Source organism: Palaemon carinicauda, chromosome 28, assembly GCF_036898095.1.
Source record: "Palaemon carinicauda isolate YSFRI2023 chromosome 28, ASM3689809v2, whole genome shotgun sequence".
Classification (NCBI taxonomy): domain Eukaryota; kingdom Metazoa; phylum Arthropoda; class Malacostraca; order Decapoda; family Palaemonidae; genus Palaemon; species Palaemon carinicauda.
In genome coordinates, this window is record NC_090752.1 from 43,933,169 (window position 1) to 43,958,168 (window position 25,000).

General features: G+C 31.9%; 1 protein-coding gene across 1 annotated transcript in view; it reads left to right on the forward strand.

The window, feature by feature from the left end:
* Positions 1-25,000, forward strand: part of LOC137621539 (uncharacterized) — a 162,059-nt gene that overhangs the window by 26,353 nt on the left and 110,706 nt on the right. The window contains exon 2 of the mRNA XM_068351914.1: positions 24,892-25,000. This exon is cut by the window's right edge and continues 347 nt beyond it. The gene's annotated coding sequence lies outside the window, so the exon portion shown is untranslated. The remainder of the gene's footprint in view (positions 1-24,891) is intronic.

The window sequence follows — 25,000 nt, forward strand, 5'->3', positions numbered from 1 at the left end:
GAGAGAGAGAGGTGGGTTATCCCAACCATTATTATTTTTCTGAATAGATCATCACTGATGCCTTGGAGAAAGCGAGAGAGAGAGAGAGAGAGAGAGAGAGAGAGAGAGAGAGAGAGAGAGAGAGAGAGAGAGAGAGAGAGAGAGATGGTTATCTTAAACTATATTAGTTTTGTAAATATATTATCAGGCCTGACAGAGAGAGAGAGAGAGAGAGAGAGAGAGAGAGAGAGAGAGAGAGAGAGAGAGAGAGAGATGGTTATCTTAAACTATATTAGTTTTGTAAATAGATTATCAGGCCGGACAGAGAGAGAGAGAGAGAGAGAGAGAGAGAGAGAGAGAGAGAGAGAGAGAGAGAGAGAGAGAGAGCGGGGGTATTCATTAAATCATTACGTTTTTTTTTTTTTGGGGGGGGGGGGGGGCCGTTGGGGGGCTGACTTCGTAATAAGATTATGGTTGTCGGTAGGCAAGGCTTCGTTCGACCAGTCGATCAAGGCAGGACCCTGAATGAAATGAGTTTGGGTAGTCAATTAATGCTAATATTTACAAATGACTGGATGTAGAAACAACTGATAATACATTAATTGCACTAATCGGATAACATTTCCCCTTTGACTCGGTATAATACGAAATTAATTGCAGCAATTGTTGTTATTTTCTTTTCCAGTAGCGTTTGCTTCAATGCTCAGTGATACAGAAAGCCCTTGTGCAGTATTCTAATTTCCTATTCCCTATTGTTGAAATTTGTTTGCTATATTACGGCCCTTGGGAACACCTCGAGAGACGGAACTTCTCGATAAGGTCTTGTTGTTGTCATCGTGAGAATTTTAATCCCAAGACCCTTTAACATGAATCCCAAACATCAACAGAACATGTCAGAGAGTTAAACTAGATGAATATGACAATTTGATATCTGCACATTTATGTGTAGCCTCTTAAGTAGTTTTCCTTATTTACCTATGGTATGGAGGGGGAGTGGGGGAGGTCGAAACGAAAGAACGTTAGGGAAAGGGACAAACAATCAAATTTTAAGGCTTACTTCAACCAAATTAAAACACACTCTCTCTCTCTCTCTCTCTCTCTCTCTCTCTCTCTCTCTCTCTCCTCTCTCTCTCTCTCTCTCCTCTCTCTCTCTCTCTCTCCTCATATATATATATATATATATATATATATATATATATATATATATATATATATACACACACACACACAACATATATATATATACACATATATATATGTGTGTGTATATATATACATGCATACAAATATACGTATGTGTGTAATGTGTTTATATGATATATATTATATATATATACATATATATATATATATATATATATATATATATATATATATATATATATATATATATAGATATGTGTGTGTGTGTGTATGCATGCATGTGTGTTTGTATATATATAATATATATATATATATATATATATATATATATATATATATATATATACATATATATATATATATATATATATATATATATACACACATATATGTACACACACACACACACACACACATATATATATTATATATGTATATATATATATATATATATATATATATATATATATATTTATATATATATATATGTATATATATATATATATATATATATATATATATATATATATATATATATATATATATATATATATATATGGTCTCCTGGGCTTATCGCCTGAAGCTAGAGTACAACCTATAGAGACGAGCACTTGACTAAAAAACTTCATGATTTAAAACTAAAACCGGTAAAGAGGAGAGTGGACTGCCAAAGAGTGCTTTTGCGTAATGGTGCATCACTTTGGAATGTTAAGCGTCTCTTTGAGTTTGTTTTGTATTGGTTACATCAGATCTGATTCTAATAGAATACAAACCAGTAGTGTGAATGAAAGCTCTCTTAAATGGACGACCCTAATACAAAATGAAGGTGTCTTGAGGTGCGCAGTATATTGGTTCATTTTTGTAAATAAAAAATCTCTAAAACCTGTGAAATACACACACACACACACAGAACTTATCGAGCCCCCGCAAGGAGGTACAATCCGGGTAATCTGCGTGGTGTGTGTGTGTGTTTGTATGTGTATTTCATAGGGTTTAGGTGTGAATTTTCATTCTTAACTACTACATACTCTTTTAGCTTTCAGGTCTCTTGTGACCCGGTGCTGTTTGGCCAAATGCACCAGGATTATTAGAGGCCCTTTAAAGGTTACACGCATAGGAAGGAACTAGTATTAGAAATTATACGGTTCCTTAAATTTATTCCATCGAGGTGAATATTGAAATATGTTCGATTCCAGACCATGTTGGGGTTGCTAGTAATGAAAAGGACCATGCTTCTGCTAATCCAGCAATAGATTTATCACGAAGGAACATTAAACTACCCGTTATTATTATTATTATTATTACTATCCAAGCTACAACCCTAGTTGGAAAAGCAAGATGCTATAAGCCCAGGGGCTCCAACAGGGATAAATAGCCCAGTGAGGAAAGGAAATAAGATTATGTAACCATCATGAGACATTTCATTGCGGGAAAATGACAAATGAATCTTATAACAATTAATTAAAGCAAATAAAACCAATTGTTACTTATGGGAATTATTATGCCGGAGAGATAGTCGGACAGAGGTAATTTTAGCAAGAGGGCGTATTGGTCATACGAAATTGGCCCATGTCTTTTTAATGTGCACACCTCATGATACTGTCCCCAAATGCAGTGAGTGTGGCACTATTTTAACCATCCAACATAGATTTTACGGATGAACTGTTTTAAAACACATAAAGATTTATGTTGGGTGACATTTTATGTGATTCGGGGTATTTTTTGTTTTGTGTTTTTAAGATTTTAATATTTTATGAAGCACAGGTTTAATAGATAAAATTAGAATATCTATTTGTTATGTATTTTAATTTTTTACTTATATTTATCAACGATGTTATATATATATATATATATATATATATACATATATATATATATATATATATATATATATATATATTATATAATCTACCTAATTTATTCGGACCATCTGTGTAGGAGTCAAATATGATTCGTGTGGGTGGTAAATCTCCATAACTCTAATAATGATAAACTAAATTGAAGCTCAATTTTTTTTTTTTTTTTTGTAGTTCGAGACCGTCACAATTATTATTATTATTATTATTATTATTATTATTATTATTATTATTATTATTATTATTATTATTATTATTATTTCAGTAGGAAATCTTCTTTAATGCATATTTGAGTGAAGACTATAGCTGCTTCTGGCATTAATCTTATGACACCTTTTCTATTGTTCTAATTTTCTTATATTCAACAGTGCTGCAATTTGGCAGTAACTGGGCTATTCTTATTTTTAGAGAGGATGTGGATATTCATCAGTAAATGTTTATATGTATTCTTTTAAAGTTAAAGACTTAAAATTCTTGATGAATATTCACATTCTCTCAGAAAATGTAGAATGGCGTAGTTACTGGCAAATTGCAGTGCTGCTGAAAAGAAGAATATTATTATTATAAGTAGTGTGTGTGACCCGTCAAAAATTAATGCTAAATATTTAAGTAGATATGCACATACAAGCACACCCACACGTATTTCTGCCCTATCACCAGCGTATGACTACTTCCTCTCTCCCTCTACCCGAGGGACGGGGAGAAATAAGCGTGACTATATATATATATATATATATATATATATATATATATATATATATATAACACATATATATCTATATATATATATAATATATATATATATATATATATATAAATTTATATACATATATATGTATATATATGCATATGTATACATATATGTATATATATATATGTATACATATAATCTCATCCGTTGAGATACTATTGCTGAAGAGTTATGGGGTTCTTTAACTGGCCAAACTGTACTACATTTTATCCTTCTCTCTTGTTACGGTTCATTTTTCTTTTCCTACACATACATTGAATAGTATGGCCTATTCTTTACATATCCTCTTGTGTCCTCATATACCTGACAGCACCGAGATTACCAAACAATTCTTCTTCTCTCAAGGGGTTAACTACTGCACTGTAATTGTTCAGTGGCTACTTTCCTCTTGGTAAGGGTAGAAGAGACTCTTTAGCTATGGTAAGCAGCTCTTCTAGGAGAAGGACACTCCGAAATCAAACCATTGTTCTCTAGTTTTGGGTAGTGCCATAACCTCTGTACCATGGTCTTCCACTGTCTTGGGTTAGAATTCTCTTGCACGAGGCACACTATTCTATCTTATTTCTCTTCCTCTTGTTTTGTTAAAGTTTTTATAGTTTATATTGGAAATATTTATTTTAATGTTGTTACTGTTCTTGAAATGTTTAATTTTTCCTTGTTTCCTTCCCTCACTGGGCTATTTTCCCTGTTGGAGCCCCTAGTTGGAAAAGCATCCTGCTTTTCCAACTAGGGTTGTAGCCTAGCAAGTAATAATATATGTATATGTATATATATATATATATATATATATATATATATATATATATATATATATATATATAACCAGACACTTGCTCTCTATTATATAGGGGTGAGTATTATTATTTTATTATTATTGTTATTATTATCATTAATATTATTATTGATATTATTATTGTTATTATTTTTATTATTATTATTATTATTATCATTGATATTATTAATATTATTATTATTATTATTATTATTATTATTATTATTACAAAATAAAAGAATCAAATGAAAAGATATCGTCATATTTGCAAATAATCTTTGTAAGCAAAGTGTCAAGCACACGAAAGGTATTTAGAGAATATAGTGACTATCTCAGAGGTGTTTGTTGGGTAAGATGTTAATTGAATTGGACGGTCGGGATGAGGGAATGGAACGGTGTTTGTGGAAGTTGAGAAAGCGCCGAGACGAAATGACAGGGGGACAACAGTTTTGAAGGAAAGAGGGGAAGATGGGGAAAATGAAAGAGAAGAGAGATAAGAAGGATCTGTGGAAGAAGGGAGGCAAGGAAGATTGAAGATGAGACGGGGAGAATCCTAGAGTAAGGAAAAATTTAGAATTTGAAAAAAAGGCGATAATAATGAATGATAACTAAAGGTAAAGTAGAATGAATGTAAAGAAAAATATAAAGATAAAATGTAAACAAGAAAAAGAAGAAAAAAGTTGAAGTAAAAAGAATAACAAGATATGGAAGGGAAAATCTTTAACGAGAGAGAGAGAGAGAGAGAGAGAGAGAGAGAGAGAGAGAGAGAGAGAGAGAGAGAGAGAGAGAGAGAGAGAAAGAGAGCGAGAGCTCTGTAAATTTTTGGCCAATACCAACATCAATATTTACGGGGAAAATTTCAATTCATGTATGTTTTCTCCATTTTCACTGCTGCTTTCATGACGGCACTAAAAGTTATTATCACAATGTTGTGATTTACAAGATGATGATAACATTAAGGGAAAGATGAGAGTTGAAATATGAAAATTTAGCGAATGAATACGAACAAATTCCAAGTGAAAATAATTCTAATATGGAAGAAAACTAAAACAGAAAAATTTCATAGTGGATCTTTGATGAAAAATGCAAATGGAAGATGCATTATAAAGAACACGCAGACCTGTCTCGAAGGAGTTTGTATTGTGAAGGGCATGAAAATTAAGCCCGCTCTTAATTGTACCGGAGAGAACCTTGAGAGGGAGACATTGAAATTATTTGCTAAAGGTTGCTCAAAAAATTTGAGACGAAGAGGCCCTTTTTTAGCCAGGCTATCTTGAGTGCAGTTTCTAGACTGAAGTATATGATCACTATTTGCAGGGGATGAACTGTTAGTGTAGGTGTTTGAAATTACTAATGCTGTGTAGCCTAAATGTTTTCTGCACAAGGGGTTTCTCAGTTATTGGATGAACGTTGTTACAAGCGTTTGTTCTGTTTTTGTACTTTACTTATTTAGGCACAACCGCTTATCGGTGATTATATATATATATATATATATATATATATATATATATATATATATATATATATATATATATATATATATATATATGTATATATATATATATATATATATATATATATATATATATATCTATATATATATATATATATATATATATATATATATATATATATATATATGTATGTATGTATATATATAAGTATATATATATAATATATATATATATATATATATATATATATATAATATATATATTCATATAAAATATATATATACATACATATATATATGTATATATATATATATATATATATATATATATATATATATATATATATATATATATATATATGTGTGTGTGTGTGTGTGTGCATGAAAAGAAATAACTCGTGCAAGAGAGGAATTTGTTCTCTACCTTTGCGATTAGCAAACAATAAACTTTCCCTCACAGACACTTCTATGGAATGCATGCAGTGTTCGGTACCATCTGCAGAATGAGACCAAAGCCATCAACAACTCCTGGTGTAAAGGTTTCAACCTACCCCCAGTTTTAAGCTATTTCCCCCGCCCCCCCGGTTTCAGATTACCAGGAGGGGGGAGGTAGAATGAAACCGTTTTCAGGATCAGCTGTGATGGTCCCTAGGATGCATCTAGTTGCAGTCTTGAAGATCTGAAATAGTTTAATGAAACTGCAGTAAAAAATACTTTTATTTTAAAGTTGAAAAGTTAGGTTAATAAAACTACTCTCAGAATGAATTCCATTTTTAAAGAAATATCAGGATCAGCTGTGATAGTCCCAGGATGCATCTAGTTGTAGTCTTAATCTGAAATAGGTTAGTAAAACTGCAATAGAAATACTTTTATTCTAGAGGTAGAAAGTTAGGCTAATAAAACTACTTTCAGAATAAATTTTATTTTCAAAAAATATCAGTATCATCTATAATGGTTCCAGAATGCATCCAGTAGTAAAGTCTTGAAGATCTGAAATAAGTTAATGAAACTGCAATAGAAATACTTTTATTTTAGAGTTAAAAAGTTAGGTTACTAAAACTACTCTCTGAATAAATTTTATTTAAAAAAAAATATTAGAATCATCTATGATGCTCCCAGCATGCATCTAGTTGTATAGTCTTGATCTGAAATAGGTTAATGAAACTGCAATAAAAATACTTTTATTTTAGAGTTTAAAAAGTTAGGTTAATAAAACTACTTTAAGAATAAATTTAATTTTTTTTAAATTTTCAGGATGCATCCAGTAGTAAAGTCTTGAAGATCTGAAATATGGTTAATGAAACTACAGAAAGAATGTTTTTATTTTAAGAGTTAACAAGTTAGGTTAATAAAATGATTTTCATCATAAATTATAGATATGAAATTTCTTCCTTTAAAGATTCTTATCTTCGTTTTAAGAGACCTCCATTCTGGAGCACTTCCCTTTTCATTTTCATCCGAGGGGAAATCCTGGGGAGGCTTCGGAATATTATCACAATTTGGAGACTGATCTGTTTTTCGGACTGCTCTCGGATTATGCGCTTTTGAGAAAAATCGTGACGTTTTCGTATTCCAGAATTTTTTTTTTTCCTTTTTTACATATTCATGCAAGCAATCCCACCACCATAAGTAAGGACCTCTCGGAAAAAAAAAAATATTTTTTTAGGACCGAGAGCGGCTGGTGTAAAGGTTTCAAGGCTACCCCCCGGTTTCAAGCTACCCCCCACCGGAAACTTTAAACCTGTTTCAGATTACGGGGTGTGGGGGAGCTGTTTCAAGCTACTGCCCCTGTGCCAATAGACCTGAGAAAGCATCTAAAATCTTTAGGTTTCCAAGTAATCCCTGCATCTCTCAATTTTATTAGGAATACTTCAGATCCTTTTAGTCTCTCTCTCTCTCTCTCTCTCTCTCTCTCTCTCTCTCTCTCCTCTCTCTCTCTCTCTCTCTCTCTCTCTCTCTAAGCTTCGTATAATAGCCTACACCGGCTACTGCTTCTTTTTCCATGATCAGAACTATATCTTTGTTGGAGCCATTGGGCTTATTGCATCCTGCTTTTACAACTAGGGTTGTAGCTTAGCTAATAATAATGATAATAATAATAATAATAATAATAATAATAATAATAATAATATTATTATTATTATTATTATTATTATTATTATTATTATTATTATTATTATTATTATTAGTATCATTTTCTATTCAGCATCTTCTGCAATTTTAGCAGTAAATTAATCTGCATTAACCCCTCAAGTTTTCGACTCCCGGTTTTGAATTTAGCGTATTTCTGGTTATCTCAAACCACCTGTCGCTATAAGTTGCACCAACTCAATCCTGCCATTATAAGGGATCTATAAGTGTGAGTGTGTATTTGCTCATGTACGTATTGAAAGATCTTTAGTTGGTTAGCAGTCTAGAGAGAAGCGAACGAACGAAGTTCTACCACAACACCTGGTTCTCTAAATCTACATGTAAGGGAGTTAGGGCACATTACTTTATACTGTAAGCTAAGAACTGATTGAAATCATTCTTTTCTCATAATGATGTTTTTCCCCCTCGTTAGATCTGATTAATTTTATATTTTCATTGTTCATATAACTTTCTCTTACAAAATTTGTATAACTCGTCAAGTTCCTTGTTTTATGTTAGACATTTCTTAAATTATCGCCCAAACTTTGTAATTTTCTCTTATGAATGTGTGCAGTTGCTTGAGAAGACTTTAGCTCTCATGAAATGTTATTTTCCCCCACATGAAATGCCTCAGCAATGAACCATGTGTCCAAATTCCATGGTTGGTAACCCCCTCAACCCTCCTTATCCTCCTCTCCTACTACCATTCCTCCTCTATCACCATCGTCATCCTTATTATTCTGGAATTACAGCCTCATCAACATTTTCTTGATGTAAGGAACTGGCGTATACATGTGTAGAAAACACTGATGAAGATGTAGGAACATTTTATGGAAAATATGAGGAGAATATGAATTAAGACGTAAGAGGATGAACGGAGATGTAAAGAACAGGCCAGTAATGTAAGAAGAACAATTATGTAAAGAATTGCCCAACTGAAATAGAACAGTTAGACCAAGACCTAAAAATAAGAAGAATGAAAACGTAAAGATCTGCGAAAAGATGCTGTTAGGAAGAGGCGAATAAACATTCGGGGGACGGATGAATAAAGAATCAATCAGATAAAGATTTAAGGATCAGGTGTCTGAATATAACAAGGGACGACTAATGAAGACGGAACGCGCTAAATTAATGAAGATGTCTGGAACAGCTGATGCCTACATTTATCCAGGCGATTATAACGGGCCAGGTGAGAAAGTTCTAACAACCTCTGGGTCTAAAGTCTAAACAATGAGACGGGCATAAATAACAACATAAATAACAACATAAATAACAAAAAACGACTCTTTTCAACGAACAGGATTTGCAATATCAATACCAATTAATGGTATTTGAAATTAATATTCCAAATAAATTAGAGATTTTCCGGTCAAGTGTCATCAGTAATTTCCAAGAAATGCGAAAGCGCATTTAATATTAATTTGCATTCCATAATTGCATTTTCATTAAACAAAAACAGTAATGAGTGAAATCTCGTACTGCGGGTGCTAATGAGGCTCAGTGCATAAGAAAGTCATTACAGAATGAGCCCCCCCAAAAATAGATAAAAAAGATTATAATATCGTAACCGATAAATTCATCCGTTACCTTCTTTATAACAAGATTTTTTCTTTTGTTTTAATCTAATAGAAATTTATGTAATGCTGGAGAATACATCTCTAATTTTGTTGTAATATCTCTCTCTCTCTCTCTCTCTCTCTCTCTCTCTCTCTCTCTCTCTCTCTCTCTCTCTCTCTCTCTCTCTCTCTCTCTCTCTCTCTCTCTCTCTCTTTAATATATATATATATATATATATATATATATATATATATATATATATATATATATATATATATATATATATACATATATATATATATATAAAGAGGATATATATATCATCATCACCATCATCTCCTCCTACGCCTATTGACGCAAAGGGCCTCGGTTAGATTTCGCCAGCCGTCTCTGTCTTGAGCTTTTAATTCAATACTTCTCCATTTATCATCTACTTCGCGCTTCATAGTCCTCAGCCATGTAGGCCTGGGTCTTCCAACTCTTCCAGTGCCTTGTGGAAGATTTGCAGTGCTTGCTTACTAGAATGCAGGAAATATCACACGAGGTTGGGCTGAAGATAAATAGAAAAAAAGACAAAGGTGATGAGAACGGAGCATGCAATGGGAGATGAAATATCATTGGAAGGAGAAAGGATTAATGAGGTAGAATCATTTAAGTATTTAGGAACTATGGTCTCCAATACAGGGTCCTTAGAAGTAGAGTTTAATGAAAGATTAAAAAATGCAAATCGGATAGTGGCTAGGTTAAGTAAAATTTGGAAATCAAATCACCTGCAATTACATTTAAAAATCAGACTATGTATCAGTTTAGTGAGATCGGTGTTACTCTATGGATATGAATTAAGGTATGACAATGAAACATCTCCAATAGTTTTAGTAAATTTGAGAATAAAGCCCTCAGAAGGATATTGGGAGTTGAATGGCAGGACACGATTAGAAATGAAACTATAAGAGAGACTACTCGACTGCCATATGTGGATGAGATAATGATGAGATTTTAGTTCATATATATATATATATATATATATATATATATATATATATATATATATATATACAGTATATATTTATGTATATATATATGTATTTGTATATATATATATATATATATATATATATATATATATATATATATATATATATATACAGTATATATATGTATATATATACATATATATATATACTGTATGTATATAATTGTGTGTGTATATATATATATATATATATATATATATATATATATATAATGTATATATATATATATATATATATATATATATATATATATATATATATATATATATATATAAAGAGGGTGAGAGAGAAAATTGCCTGGTATTCGGTTGTTATTTATTTACTTTGTCAGGTCCTCAACAAATGGAAATAAAAAAGAATAACTGAATTGGAACATCAAATGATAAAAACGCATTTTATAAAGTAAACAAAAATATCAGGATATCACATCGAATTGAAAATTCTTAGCTATGAATTAAAGAAATAGAAAAAATACATGAAACTGTGCGAATGTGAGTAAATAGCTCGACACCAAAGTAATCAAGAAAGGAAGGGGAATAAGTGATGATAAGATAATTACAACATAAGATGAGGTAGTAAAGAAAGGAGAGGGAGGATTCAGAACAGCGTTGAAAATAGCAAATTGCAAATTTACATTCCTAATAACTTATATGAATAACAATGCCAGTAATAACGATGTGAGGGAGGCTCTCTCTCTCTCTCTCTCTCTCTCTCGAACATTCATTTTATTACTTCTCTCTCTCTCTCTCTCTCTCTCTCTCTCTCCTCTCTCTCTCTCTCTCTCTCTCTCTCTCTCTCTCTCTCTCTCTCCCTCATATCAAGAACATTCATTTTGTTACCTCTCTCTCTCTCTCTCTCTCTCTCTCTCTCTCTCTCTCTCTCTCTCTCTCTCTCTCTCTCTCTCTCTCTCTCTCTTTCATATCAATTTTCCGCAAATAAAAAATATAATGACCTATGAAATCTTAGAAATCATTTTTAATTTTTGCCTTTACCCGGTATAAGGATAGGGAGAAACAAGCATTGCCTTTCCCCCTCATGAATATTCAGAAGACCCATCTCCCCGAGAAGACAAAACTAACCGACTTTTCAAGCAAATTTTTTTCTCTCCCCTAGAGAGGGTGCGACCCCAGAAAAAAGGGGGAGGGGGGAGAAGACGAGGAATTATAGTGAAAATGTGTATCCCTCTTCTGGCGTTCATCTACTTCCTGTTGTCGGTCCCCTTCCCCTCCCCTCTCCCCTCGTTCCTCAGGCAATCACAAGGAGGGTCTTGTGGGGGGCTGTTGGAGCTAGGGGCTTCGGTGGTGTAAAGACTCCCCTGACATGGAGCAGTAATGAAGAGCTCCGGGCGACGGAGGTGAGACACCCGTGACAGAAGAAGAATGGGAGGGAGCGAGTCGAAAATGAAATAGGGAGAGGGTGGGATGGGGCGTGGAGGGGGGCGTTTGGGCAAAGGCTGTGGTATATGGGAAGGGGGTATGATGAAAAGGGGGAGGATTTTGGGGGGAGGGGAATATCAAAGGGAGCGACTAACGATGATGTAAGGGGTTAGAAACACCCACCTGAAAGCATAACAAAGACAGGGAACTTTTCTTGTAGTCCTCTTCAACAAAGACAATGATGCAATGAAAAATATATATATTTTTACTTTATTATTATCTTTTTAATTTCTTTGCAATGGCAACTTTTCCTTGAATGTACTGGAGGGGGGGGGGGAATTTCATGTTGATTACTATCTGGTAAATTTCAATAATAGTCTACAAAAATCTAATAAAAGTGAATTATTCTAAGACAATCAGATTATAAAAAAATAATTACAATTAATACTCCAAAGATTAGCAAGTCATATAATAATAACGTACATATCATTATTATTATTATTATTATTATTATTATTATTATTATTATTATTGTAATAATAATAAAAAATAATAATAATAATAATAGTGATAATAATAATAATAATAATATATTATTATTATTATTATTATTATTATTATTATTATTATTATTATTAAAAAATTTCAGTTTCGGATGTTCTATCAGTTTTCGCCAAATATTTCCGAGCATCCTTTGTTTATGATAACTTTGATTGATGCTAGCAGATAAACAAACTATTTACATTATTGTTATTACTGTCAATTATTATAATTATAATTATTATTATTATTATTATTATTATTATTATTGTTATTATTATTATTATTATTATTATTATTATTATTATTATTATTATTATTATTATTATTGTTATTATGAAACTGGAATATTATCATTTGAAAAACACTATCATTAGTATTTATATAGGTGGGAGAGTCATTATTATTATTATTATTATTATTAGTAGTAGTAGTAGTAGTAGTAGTAGTAGTAGTAGTAGTAGTTATAAGAAGAGAATGAGGCACCACCAAAATTATTCACGACCAACCAAAGTGTGACATTCAGATTCCAGAGCAAAGAAATTCCTCTTTATTTTTGTCTCTTTCTATGTTGGTTAAATTGAATAAAAGCGAAATGTCAGCGGCATCTTGATCAAATAGAGTAAGTCGGTATTCAAATTGAACGTAATTGGATGTAAGGACACTCGAGATGCTACTACTAGTTCTGCGTCTACTTTTGCTGTTATAAATGTAAATGAAATAATGATAATATATTTTTCAATGATATTACTTTTATTTCTTCTAATAATACTATATGACAGTAGAAATAACAATAATGATAGTTATTGTTATTTTAAATGTCAATAATGATTATTAATAATGATATTAACAAAATGATGATAGTAATATTAATAGTATTGTTAATATTGTCAATACTGGAATAGATCAGTAAAGGATACTACTGTTATTACTAAAATAAACTATCAATAAAATCCTCTAGAGGTCTTAGGCCTATGGGATGCTATAGGCCTCTAAAAGAGTTGAGGATAAAACGGCAAAGATTCCTATTGTAATAGAAGGAATTGTGTCTTATATTCATTTTATAATGCGATATAGAACACTTCACTGCGTTCTGGCTTACATTGGATTAATCTTAGCTCCATCGCTTGACGCTTAAAAGGGCTTATAAGATTTTCTCTTTTTATCACATAATACTAGTCGCATCATCCGGCTTTACTTCAAAGAATAGAGAAACAGTAGCGTATGAGAGAGAGATAGAGAGAGAGAGAGAGAGAGAGAGAGAGAGAGAGAGAGAGAGAGAGAAATTACTTCTGAGAACCGTAATATCAAAGTTCTCTTTTGAAAACTTTATCTAAACTCTGACTGATGTTGCCTAGGGAAAGCAATTCTTTGGTGCAGACTGTAGTGAAGAGAAGAGGCATTTCAGAGCCTTTGGAATTAGTATTAGGGTTATTTCAGGTAATCTTTCGAAGAAGAATTAGAAAAAAACATATGAAAATAAGCAAAATAGAAAGCAGGAGGAATACTAAGAAAATTATAAAAATTAAAATAAAGAAAAGTAAGAAAAATAAATGAAATGAGATAATGAGACGGATTCTTTGGAATTGGTGATAGGGTTATTTGAAGTAATCTTTCGAAGTAGAGTTAAAAGAAATAAAAAAAAATAAGCAAAATAGAAAACTGGTGGAATACTAAGGAAAAGTATAAAAAAAAAAAAAAAAAGGTTTATGGTATAGAAAAGTAAACAAAAATTAGATGAAATTAGATAATGAGAAAAAGTAAATACAGATAAGAAAAAAACGGGAAAAGAACAGAAATATAAACAAAAAGATTTCGAAAGCGAAGCAGATAAAGCAATAAAAGAATGATACGATGATTTTAAAAGTTTTTCATTCGGTCTTATTTCTTAAGTTCACCTATCATGGCAAGTTGTCTATTCTGTGGCCAATTTAAAATAGAAAAAGAGAAGGAATGGAGAATTGGAAGAATAAGCTGACATTTTGGAGACAATGCAATCTCGTCGCTTTTAGATGTCTCTAAATGAGGAAATGAAAGCAAAAAGATCGGTAAATGTTTGTGACTTAGAAAGAATTCTGATGTTTTTTTTAGGACGACATTCTGTGGAAACGAACGATTGAGAGAGAGAGAAAAAAGATATTGAAGAGGTAAAAATACTGATCTGTAAATGTTGGTGGCATAGCTTACCTCACGATCGTTTTTTTTTCTTTTTTTATTTTTTCATGCGAAATAAAATTCAAAGGAAATATTTGAAACTTCATAAATCGTATAATATTACCTTTTTTTCGGCATTTTGTAAAGATATATATATTAGAAAAAAACTCAATACGCTTTTAGATGTCTCTAAATGAGGAAATGAAAGCAAAAAGATCGGTAAATGTTTGTGACTTAGAAAGAATTCTGATGTTTTTTTTAGGACGACATTCTGTGGAAACGAACGATTGAGAGAGAGAGAAAAAAGATATTGAAGAGGTAAAAATACTGATCTGTAAATGTTGGTGGCATAGCTTACCTCGCGATCGTTTTTTTTCTTTTATTTCATGCGAAATAAAATTCAAAGGAAAAATTTGAAACTTCATAAATCGTATAATATTCCTTTTTCGGCATTTTGTAAAGATATATATATATTAGAAAAAACTCAATACGCTTTTAGATGTCTCTAAATGAGGAAATGAAAGCAAAAAGATCGGTAAATGTTTGTGACTTAGAAAGAATTCTGATGTTTTTTTTAGGACGACATTCTGTGGAAACGAACGATTGAGAGAGAGAGAAAAAAGATATTGAAGAGGTAAAAATACTGATCTGTAAATGTTGGTGGCATAGCTTACCTCGCGATCGTTTTTTTCTTTTATTTCATGCGAAATAAAATTCAAAGGAAAAATTTGAAACTTCATAAATCGTATAATATTCCTTTTTCGGCATTTTGTAAAGATATATATATATTAGAAAAAACTCAATACGCTTTTAGATGTCTCTAAATGAGGAAATGAAAGCAAAAAGATCGGTAAATGTTTGTGACTTAGAAAGAATTCTGATGTTTTTTTTTAGGACGACATTCTGTGGAAACGAACGATTGAGAGAGAGAGAAAAAAGATATTGAAGAGGTAAAAATACTGATCTGTAAATGTTGGTGGCATAGCTTACCTAACGATCGTTTTTTTTTTCTTTTTTTATTTTTTCATGCGAAATAAAATTCAAAGGAAATATTTGAAACTTCATAAATCGTATAATATTACCTTTTTTTCGGCATTTTGTAAAGATATATATATTAGAAAAAAACTCAATACGCTTTTAGATGTCTCTAAATGAGGAAATGAAAGCAAAAAGATCGGTAAATGTTTGTGACTTAGAAAGAATTCTGATGTTTTTTTTTAGGACGACATTCTGCGAAAACGAACGATTTAGAGAGAGAGAAAAAAAGATATTGAAGAGGTGAAAATACTGATCTGTAAATGTTGGTGGCATAGCTTACCTCACGATCGTTTTTTTTTCTTTTTTTATTTTTTCATGCGAAATAAAATTCAAAGGAAATATTTGAAACTTCATAAATCGTATAATATTACCTTTTTTTTCGGCATTTTGTAAAGATATATATATTAGAAAAAAACTCAATACGCTTTTAGATGTCTCTAAATGAGGAAATGAAAGCAAAAAGATCGGTAAATGTTTGTGACTTAGAAAGAATTCTGATGTTTTTTTTTAGGACGACATTCTGCGAAAACGAACGATTTAGAGAGAGAGAAAAAAAGATATTGAAGAGGTGAAAATACTGATCTGTAAATGTTGGTGGCATAGCTTACCTCACGATCGTTTTTTTTTTCTTTTTTTATTTTTTCATGCGAAATAAAATTCAAAGGAAATATTTGAAACTTCATAAATCGTATAATATTACCTTTTTTTCGGCATTTTGTAAAGATATATATATTAGAAAAAAACTCAATACGCTTTTAGATGTCTCTAAATGAGGAAATGAAAGCAAAAAGATCGGTAAATGTTTGTGACTTAGAAAGAATTCTGATGTTTTTTTTAGGACGACATTCTGTGAAAACGAGCGATTTAGAGAGAGAGAGAGAGAGAGAGAGAAAAAGATATTGAAGAGGTAAAAATACTGATCTGTAAATGTTAGTGGCATAGCTTACCTCGGTATCTTTTCTTTTTTTTTTTTTTTTCTTTTTTTTTGCGAAATAAAATGCAAAGGAAAAATTTGAAACTTCATAAATCGTATAATATTTTCTTTCTTTTCGGCATTTTGTAAAGATATATATATATATTAGAAAAAAGCTGAATACGAGTGAAGCACACGATGAACAATGGACTTATAATATTTCTTTTTTTCTCTAAAGCCAATGTGGTTTGATTCCAGTATTAGTATTTAGACCAAGTCCTACAAAATAATTTTAGATTTAGTGAAAATGAAAAACAAGAAAATAATTTCGGAGCCAATTGATATAGAAAAAGAGAAATCCATACAAACAGATATGGCATTTCTTCCATTATGAAAATTGAAAGAAGCAGAAGATTTTCTAACACGGCTGAATAGAAAGAAGAAGCAGAAGATTTTCTAACACGGCTGAATAGAGAGAAGAAGCAGAAGATTTTCTAACACGGCTGAATAGAAAGAAGAAGCAGAAGATTTTCTAACACGGCTGAATAGAGAGAAGAAGCAGAAGATTTTCTAACACGGCTGAATAGAAAGAAGAAGCAGAAGATTTTCTAACACGGCTGAATAGAAAGAAGAAGCAGAAGATTTTCTAACACGGCTGAATAGAGAGAAGAAGCAGAAGATTTTTTAACATGGCTGAATAGAAAGAAGAAGCAGAAGATGTTCTAACACGGCTGAATAGAAAGAAGCAGAAGATTTTCTAACACGGCTGAATAGAAAGAAGAAGCAGAAGATGTTCTAACACGGCTGAATAGAAAGAAGAAGCAGATGATGTTCTAACACGGCTGAATAGAAAGAAGAAGCAGAATGTTTTCTAACGCGGCTGAATATAAAGAAGAAGCAGAAGATTTTCTAACACGGCTGAATAGAGAGAAGAAGCAGAAGATTTTCTAACATGGCTGAATAGAAAGAAGAAGCAGAATGTTTTCTAACGCGGCTGAATAGAAAGAAGAAGAAGATTTTCTAACGCGGCTGAATAGAAAGAAGAAGCAGAAGGTTTTCTAACGCGGCTGAATAGAAAGAAGAAGCAGAAGGTGTTCTAACACGGCTGAATAGAAAGAAGAAGCAGAAGATTTTCTAACACGGCTGAATAGAAAGAAGAAGCAGAAGATGTTCTAACACGGCTGAATAGAAAGAAGAAGCAGAAGATTTTCTAACGCGGCTGAATAGAGAGAAGAAGCAGAAGATTTTCTATCACGGCTGAATAGAAAGAAGAAGCAGAAGATTTTCTAACACGGCTGAATAGAGAGAAGAAGCAGAAGATTTTCTAACATGGCTGAATAGAAAGAAGAAGCAGAATGTTTTCTAACGCGGCTGAATAGAAAGAAGAAGAAGATTTTCTAACACGGCTGAATAGAAAGAAGAAGCAGAAGGTGTTCTAACGCGGCTGAATAGAAAGAAGAAGCAGAATGTTTTCTAACGCGGCTGAATAGAAAGAAGAAGAAGATTTTCTAACGCGGCTGAATAGAAAGAAGAAGCAGAAGGTTTTCTAACGCGGCTGAATAGAAAGAAGAAGCAGAAGATGTTCTAACGCGGCTGAATAGAAAGAAGAAGCAGAAGATTTTCTAACGCGGCTGAATAGAAAGAAGAAGCAGAAGATTTTCTAACGCGGCTGAATAGAAAGAAGAAGCAGAAGATTTTCTAACGCGGCTGAATAGAAAGAAGAAGAAGATTTTCTAACGCGGCTGAATAGAAAGAAGAAGCAGAAGGTTTTCTAACGCGGCTGAATAGAAAGAAGAAGCAGAAGATGTTCTAACACGGCTGAATAGAAAGAAGAAGCAGAAGATTTTCTAACGCGGCTGAATAGAAAGAAGAAGCAGAAGATTTTCTAACGCGGCTGAATAGAAAGAAGAAGCAGAATGTTTTCTAACGCGGCTGAATAGAAAGAAGAAGAAGATGTTCTAACGCGGTTGAATAGAAAGAAGAAGCAGAAGGTGTTCTAACGCGGCTGAATAGAGAGAAGAAGCAGAAGATTTTCTAACACGGCTGAATAGAAAGAAGAAGCAGAAGATTTTCTAACGCGGCTGAATAGAAAGAAGCAGAAGATTTTCTAACACGGCTGAATAGAAAGAAGAAGCAGAAGATTTTCTAACGCGGCTGAATAGAAAGAAGAAGCAGAAGATTTTCTAACGCGGCTGAATAGAAAGAAGAAGCAGAAGGTGTTCTAACGCGGCTGAATAGAAAGAAGAAGCAGAAGATTTTCTAACACGGCTGAATAGAAAGAAGAAGCAGAAGATTTTCTAACGCGGCTGAATAGAAAGAAGAAGCAGAAGATTTTCTAACACGGCTGAATAGAAAGAAGAAGCAGATTTTCTAACGCGGCTGAATAGAGAGAAGAAGCAGAAGATTTTCTAACACGGCTGAATAGAAAGAAGAAGCAGAAGATTTTCTAACACGGCTGAATAGAAAGAAGAAGCAGAAGATTTTCTAACACGGCTTAATAGAGAGAAGAAGCAGAAGATTTCCTAACACGGCTGAATAGAAAGAAGAAGCAGAAGATGTTCTAACACGGCTGAATAGAAAGAAGCAGAAGATTTTCTAACACGGCTGAATAGAAAGAAGAAGCAGAAGATGTTCTAACACGGCTGAATAGAAAGAAGAAGCAGAATGTTTTCTAACACGGCTGAATAGAAAGAAGAAGCAGAAGATTTTCTAACGCGGCTGAATATAAAGAAGAAGCAGAAGAAGATCTAACACGGCTGAATAGAAAGAAGAAGCAGAAGATTTTCTAACACGGCTGAATAGAAAGAAGAAGCAGAATGTTTTCTAACGCGGCTGAATAGAAAGAAGAAGCAGATTTTCTAACGTGGCTGAATAGAAAGAAGAAGCAGAAGATTTTCTAACGCGGCTGAATAGAAAGAAGAAGCAGAAGGTGTTCTAACGCGGCTGAATAGAAAGAAGAAGCAGAAGATTTTCTAACGCGGCCGAATAGAAAGAAGAAGCAGAAGATGTTCTAACGCGGCTGAATAGAAAGAAGAAGCAGAAGGTGTTCTAACGCGGCCGAATAGAAAGAAGAAGCAGAAGATGTTCTAACGCGGCCGAATAGAAAGAAGAAGCAGAAGATGTTCTAACGCGGCCGAATAGAAAGAAGAAGCAGAAGATTTTCTAACGCGGCCGAATAGAAAGAAGAAGCAGAAGATGTTCTAACGCGGCCGAATAGAAAGAAGAAGCAGAAGGTGTTCTAACGCGGCCGAATAGAAAGAAGAAGCAGAAGATGTTCTAACGCGGCCGAATAGAAAGAAGAAGCAGAAGATGTTCTAACGCGGCCGAATAGAAAGAAGAAGCAGAAGATTTTCTAACGCGGCCGAATAGAAAGAAGAAGCAGAAGATGTTCTAACGCGGCCGAATAGAAAGAAGAAGCAGAAGGTGTTCTAACGCGGCCGAATAGAAAGAAGAAGCAGAAGATTTTCTAACGCGGCCGAATAGAAAGAAGAAGCAGAAGATGTTCTAACGCGGCCGAATAGAAAGAAGAAGCAGAAGATTTTCTAACGCGGCCGAATAGAAAGAAGAAGCAGAAGGTGTTCTAACGCGGCCGAATAGAAAGAAGAAGCAGAAGGTGTTCTAACGCGGCCGAATAGAAAGAAGAAGCAGAAGGTGTTCTAACGCGGCCGAATAGAAAGAAGAAGCAGAAGGTGTTTTAACGCGGCCGAATAGAAAGAAGAAGCAGAAGATGTTCTAACGCGGCCGAATAGAAAGAAGAAGCAGACGATGTTCTAACGCGGCCGAATAGAAAGAAGAAGCAGAAGATGTTCTAACGCGGCCGAATAGAAAGAAGAAGCAGAAGATGTTCTAACGCGGCCGAATAGAAAGAAGAAGCAGAAGATGTTCTAACGCGGCCGAATAGAAAGAAGAAGCAGAAGATGTTCTAACGCGGCCGAATAGAAAGAAGAAGCAGAAGATGTTCTAACGCGGCCGAATAGAAAGAAGAAGCAGAAGATGTTCTAACGCGGCCGAATAGAAAGAAGAAGCAGAAGATGTTCTAACGCGGCCGAATAGAAAGAAGAAGCAGAAGATGTTCTAACGCGGCCGAATAGAAAGAAGAAGCAGAAGATTTTCTAACGCGGCCGCATAGAAAGAAGAAGCAGAAGATTTTCTAACACGGCTGAATAGAACTTGGTAACTGGAGTGGATAAAACGTGAATTGTATTTAGAAATTTTGGGGATTTTTTTCTTTATAGATTCGTTAGAATTTAGTGAAATATAGTTGGATGTTATTTATTTGAAAATCTGAATATTCAAAAATTTATAGATAAATCGTGTAATCGCAAGAGAAGGGTATTTTATTATTATTATTATTATTATTATTATTATTATTATTATTATTATTATTGTTTTGTTGTTGTTGATGTTATTATTATTATTATTGTTATTATTATTATTGTTATTATTATTATTATTATTATTATTATTATTATTATTATTATTATTTGTAGTTGTTGTTGTAGTTGTTGGTGGTGGTGTTATTATTATTATTATTATTATTATTATTATTATTATTATTATTATTTGTAGTAGTATTAAGACGTTCTATTTGACTTGCAACATCCTGCAAAATAAAACATTCGCGTGGCAGAAAAATAAATTTAGCAGTATTCTTGAATATTTCGTGTTTCTGTTATCGTACTACTCGCCACGTCAATTGACAAACCAGAAACCAGATTATTGCAAACGTGGAATAAATGATGGAATCGCATTAGAATAACAAATAACAAGTTCCTTCTCGTGTCCGGGATTAACTTGTTTTATTCTCACCGTAAATGCAGGTGTCTGAAGCGGGTAATACCGCGGAAGGTGTCTGCATAGTGGTTTCATCATTGATTACTGGTGAAGTATCAACGAGACAGTGATTGATGTATCGTTAAATTTGGAGCCATCCTTTCTTGTGACTAGTCCACTGCAGGACAAAGCCTTCAGACATGTCCTTCCACTCGTGTCTGTTTATGGGCTTCCAATGCCAGTCCATACCCTCATACTTTCTTAGTTCGTTAATCTATCGCCTTCTTTTCCATTCTCTGCTTCTTTTACAAACTCTAAAGACCCATTATGTTATTCTTAATATTCATCTATTATCTGTCATTCTCATCATATGTCCTGCCCATGTCCATTTCTTTTTCGTACATGTTAGAATATCCTCAACTTTAGTTTGCTTTGTTATCCATGTTGCTCTTTTTCTGTCTCTTAATGTTATTCTTATCATAATTCTTCCTATGGATCTTTGAGTTGTAACCAGCTTATGTTGATAAACTGAATAGAACTATGTCATCAGTAAATCATGAGTTGTTAAGTATTCCCCATTAATGTTAATTCCTCATTTTCCCAGTCTAAATTCTTAAACTCTTCTTCTTGGCACGATTCAAATAATTTCAATCGGAATTTTCTCACTATCTTTATGTGGTCTTAGGATTGCTGTAGGCCTACTTCCTTTTTAGATATCTTCGAGTGTTCTAACATGAGATTAATCGATTCCTTGTCTTTGAAGGGCTTGCATTACTGCTGAAGTTTTGGCAGAATCAAAAGCTTTCTCATAGTCTATATATGCCATACTAGTGGCATGTCATACCATTAACTGGTTATTTACATGGATATGTTGAAGACCCGTTTCTAAATCCTGCTTGCTCTCTTGGTCAATTAAATTCTAGCAGTCTATCTATTCGGCCTAATAATGAAAGTAACTTATTGGGTAGTAAACACACACACATATATATAAATTATATATATATATTAATATATATATATATATATAAATATAAATAAATATATATATATATATATATATATATATATATACATATATATGTATATATATATATATATGAATATATATATACATATATATGTATATATATATGAATATATATATATATATATATATATATATATATATATATATATATATATATATATATATATATATATGTATATATATATATATATATATATATATATATATATATATATATATATATATATACTTACTATATGTATGTTTATGTGTGTATGCACACATGTATGAATGTACGGCCGTGCGCCCAACTTACTGTACTTACAATATACTTAACATTAAGGATCGCCTAGCAAATGACGAACAACCTCCCGCCAGTTAATGCCTGATCCTGGTTGATCATTAAAATAGATGGAGGGGCCATTTCTGACCTGTGAGCCAGAGGCCCAAAATAGTTCTTTAATGGGAATCAGTTAGAGAGAAAGAAGGGTGGGCGTGGGTGTGGATGTGGGTGTGGTGATTATTCAGTTACGAAAATGAAGTTAAAATCGCCATTGATTCTAATGATATGATTGATATAGTTGTTGTAGTAGTAACAGAAATGATAATGGTAATTTGGTATTTTGAAAACTATTCAGATATTATTCAAGTGCTTTTGTAAACAAACAGATTGCACTATTGAATTGATTAAATGCGTAGCCTATTTATATTGCTTTTATTCTTTAACGATGATGATTTATTCACTTCGTTTACAAATATTAGGCAAAACGAGAAAAGTTAGGAAAATATGTTAGATATGTTGAAATATATATATATACATATATATATATATATATATATATATATATATATATATATATATATATATATATATATATATATATATATATATATATATATATATGTGTGTGTGTGTGTTTGTGGGTGTGTGTGTGTGGAGTGTATATATATATATATATATATATATATATATATATATATATATATATATATATATATATATATATATATATATATATATATGCATATATATATATGTATATATGTATAAATGTGTGTATGTTTGTTTGTGTGTGTTATAGCAATACAAAAAGTTGATTTTTCCCAAAAAATAAAACTTTTATTTTTCAAAACCAATGTTTGTATATCCTATAAAAGAGCCATTAAAAAAAACCGGCATGAAAATAAAAATGAAAAATAACTTGACACTCGACTCCAAGCGTAGATGACAACATGAATTATTCATCCATTTTATTTGAACTTGAGTGGTTTATTTGATAAACAGTAAAAACACAATTTACCTCATGAAATTCAACCCGACTGAATCAATTTTAGATTTATTCTATTTTCTATCCTTGCAATAACCTGTTCGGTTTGGTTTTTTATATTGATTTTCAATAGTTTAAGTTATGAAATGTTTATGCATATCATTTTCATTGTAATAAGGTGTTTTTATATTCATATATTTTTGCGTTTTGTTTAATGAATTGACTTTTATGAAGTGGTTGTGCTTGATAGGCTTCAATAGCCATTGTACTGTAGATGCTGCGTCACTTTAATCTTCTTATGCAAGCGTTCAGTAAAAGTGTATTTATTCAACTATCTGACTATCAGTATATATATATATATATATATATATATATATATATATATATATATATATATATATACACGTATATATATAGACACATATACACAGAATATATGTATATATATATATATATATATATATATATATATATATATATATATATATATACATACATATATATATATATAAATTTATATATATATAATATATAAATATACAGTATATACACATATATACAAATTATATATATATATATATATATATATATATATATATATATATATATATATGTGTGTGTGTGTGTGTGTGTGTGTGTATATGCATACATGGGTATATATATATATATATATATATATATATATATATATATATATATATATATATATATTTATATATTTATACATATGTGAGTATATACTGTATTTATACAGAGAGAGAGAGAGAGAGAGAGAGAGAGAGAGAGAGAGAGAGAGAGAGAGAGAGAGAGAGAGAGAGAGAGAGAGAGAGAGAGATTTTTCAGCCCCATTTATTGCTTTTTACATTGAAGTAATTTTTATCTATTGTGAATCCTCTCTTCTTTAAGTATGAGGCCTCTATCCTGCAAGATATATATTTTTCATACATTAAGAAAGTTTTTATTTTGGTATGACTCCCATTTCATTCAACATCCTCTTCTGTTAATAAGAAATTCACTCTTATATTGTAGAATTTACTTTTCGTCTAATTTTACATTTTCTTTTAGTATTATTACCCATTCCTCTCAGCTTTATATTTTCCTTCAGTTGCTTAATATATTTTTAAAAATTGTTTTTCTTTACTTTTCAGACAGCTGAGGATCCTAAACTCCCAGGAAATCTTGAAGAGGTTGAGCCATTCAAAATTCCATCTTATGAAATCAAGTGAAATTGATGCGAGATAATTTAGCTTGTGATAT